Below are 2,500 nucleotides of genomic sequence, written 5' to 3' on the forward strand. Positions count from 1 at the left end.
CAAGGCAAACGGACCGGACGAGCCGACCGATTGGTTTTGATCTAATAAAAGCGTCCCTTCCATCTCTGGTCGGGACTCTGTTTGCATGTATTAGCTCTAGAATTACCACAGTTATCCAAGTAACGTGGGTACGATCTAAGGAACCATAACTGATTTAATGAGCCATTCGCGGTTTCACCTTAATGCGGCTTGTACTGAGACATGCATGGCTTAATCTTTGAGACAAGCATATGACTACTGGCAGGATCAACCAGGGAGCTGCGTCAACTAGAGCTGAGCAGCCGGCCGCCCGGGAGTGTGTCCCGGGGGCCCGCGCGAACACGCAAGCGTCCGCTCAATCATTCTGCAAACAGGAGGAGGCTGAGCTCCCCTGCACAATACACCTCGAAACCCTCTCAGGTCCCGGCGGCGCGCAGCGCCGTCCCAAGTACTTGGTCGGGTTCGAGAGAGGCGCAATCGCCCGGAGTTAGGCGAGTAGACGCTTTCGGTGCGACCACCCGTGCTCCCAACTGAGCTTGCCGCTGCCGACAGAGGCCCGGGAGCGTGCTGTCGTGGCATTGCCGGCGGGAGACAACACGCGCCACCTACGGTGACCGGCAGCTCCAACGCCAGCGCCACAGAAGGACAAAAGCCCCACTTGGGTGCCGAAGCGAACTCTCCCAGCACAGCGCACGCGCCAACACATCCGCACAGCTGCGATACAAACCACCAGCGAGAACCGCTGGGGCGACCGAGCAGCAGACGGCGTCGCGGCGCCGAGCGCCGGGCGGCGGCGCATCCTCAACGCACACAGTCCTCAATCGGACCAGCACACTGAAGATGTCCACCGCGCTTCGCACCGGGCCCGCGAGGACCTACTTTGGCCGCACGGCGCCGCGCGCAGGGTGCGCCGGCGCGCAGCTGCGACGCCTGCCGCGTCCGTCGGCCGGCGCGCCTGCCACTGGCCGCCCCCACCAGCCGGCTGTAGCGCGTGCGCCCACGCACCGCGCGGCCAGCACGCCGGGAGGCGCCCCCTCACCGGCCGGGGACGGTCCCACCCAGCCACCGCCGCGTATCGCTTCACACCCAGATGCCGTTCAGTTTCGTCGGCATGGTGGGTATCGCTGGAACAACCGGTTCGTACCTCAACCTATCGTCGCCATCACCGATTCACCCCTAGCGAGAACAACCGCACCACAACAGGTTACCATTTGTTCATTTGCGTAACTTCACCAGAAAACGCAGGCGTCCATCGCCATTTGCAACTTCAACGATTATTGCATGCCTGTGTCAGGTGTCACGCCACACTACGTCTGCCCACATACACGCAACAAAATGTGCACGCCTAGACAATACGTGGAAGGTGGCCCCCGTACGTATGCGATGTCCATTGCTCGAACGACTGTCAACCGGCCTCTGTAGCATGTCGCAGATATGGAACGCGGTGCACCATGCCATCACGGTGTGTGAGGAGAGACGACTAGGTCCGAATACATCAACAGACAGCTCATGCTGATCGCCATCCACGGCGTCCGTTCCTCCCACACGTCTCTATGGCGTACCACACTGCAATCCAGCTCTCATAGGGAGACGACACGTAGCTGCGTGCACAATATTTGCACTGTATGGTCCGCCGTTTTTGGGCGCAGTCGTTGTACGGTCACACATGTGCCACGATGTATCATTCGGTACATAAGGACGAATGTGCAGTACAGATTGTGGTTTACGCGTACGACATTAGCGGACGGTTGACACAGGCCGCACCACAACGTAGCCTGAGTACGTCGCATGCGAAGGGCATTGAACATGCAAACTTCTCACCAACCAGCTTGCGAAGGCAGGGGGGCAAGGTGGGGACGTGGGGAGGGGCGGCATGTACGTCCTGCTGCCATCCACATTACAGTGTACAGCAGGAGCATGTGGAAAGTCAGCAAGACTTGCAAGGTGTTTAACATGAAGCGATACACAGGGGAGCGGGCAGTGCGAGTAGCGAACTATATTGCGAGGGTTGCGGGTGGGCAACACTACACTAATTGAACGAGTCGTATAACAATTACAGAGCAGGTTTAGGCGACAACATGGGTTACGTTAGGGGACAACGTGGGTTACGTTAGGGGACAACGTGGGTTAGGTTAAGGCACAACGTGGGTTAGGTTAAGGCACAACGTGGGTTAGGTTAAGGCACAACGTGGGTTAGGTTAAGGCACAACGTGGGTTAGGTTAAGGCACAACGTGGGTTAGGTTAAGGCACAACGTGGGTTAGGTTAAGGCACAACGTGGGTTAGGTTAAGGCACAACGTGGGTTAGGTTAAGGCACAACGTGGGTTAGGTTAAGGCACAACGTGGGTTAGGTTAAGGCACAACGTGGGTTAGGTTAAGGCACAACGTGGGTTAGGTTAAGGCACAACGTGGGTTAGGTTAAGGTACAACATGGGTTAGGTTAAGGTACAACATGGGTTAGGTTAAGGTACAACATGGGTTAGGTTAAGGTACAACATGGGTTAGGTTAAGGTACAACATG

The 2,500-nt window shown here is 57.2% G+C and overlaps 1 non-coding gene across 1 annotated transcript in view; it reads right to left on the reverse strand.

Moving 5' to 3' along the window:
• The window catches only part of LOC124770051, a 1,909-nt gene extending 1,652 nt beyond the window's left edge, over window positions 1-257 (reverse strand). Inside the window, exon 1 of the ribosomal RNA XR_007013060.1 lies at window positions 1-257. This exon is cut by the window's left edge and continues 1,652 nt beyond it. This is a non-coding gene — a ribosomal RNA (small subunit ribosomal RNA).
• Window positions 258-2,500: the final 2,243 nt, after the last annotated feature.

Source organism: Schistocerca piceifrons, unplaced genomic scaffold, assembly GCF_021461385.2.
Source record: "Schistocerca piceifrons isolate TAMUIC-IGC-003096 unplaced genomic scaffold, iqSchPice1.1 HiC_scaffold_74, whole genome shotgun sequence".
NCBI classification, from domain to species: domain Eukaryota; kingdom Metazoa; phylum Arthropoda; class Insecta; order Orthoptera; family Acrididae; genus Schistocerca; species Schistocerca piceifrons.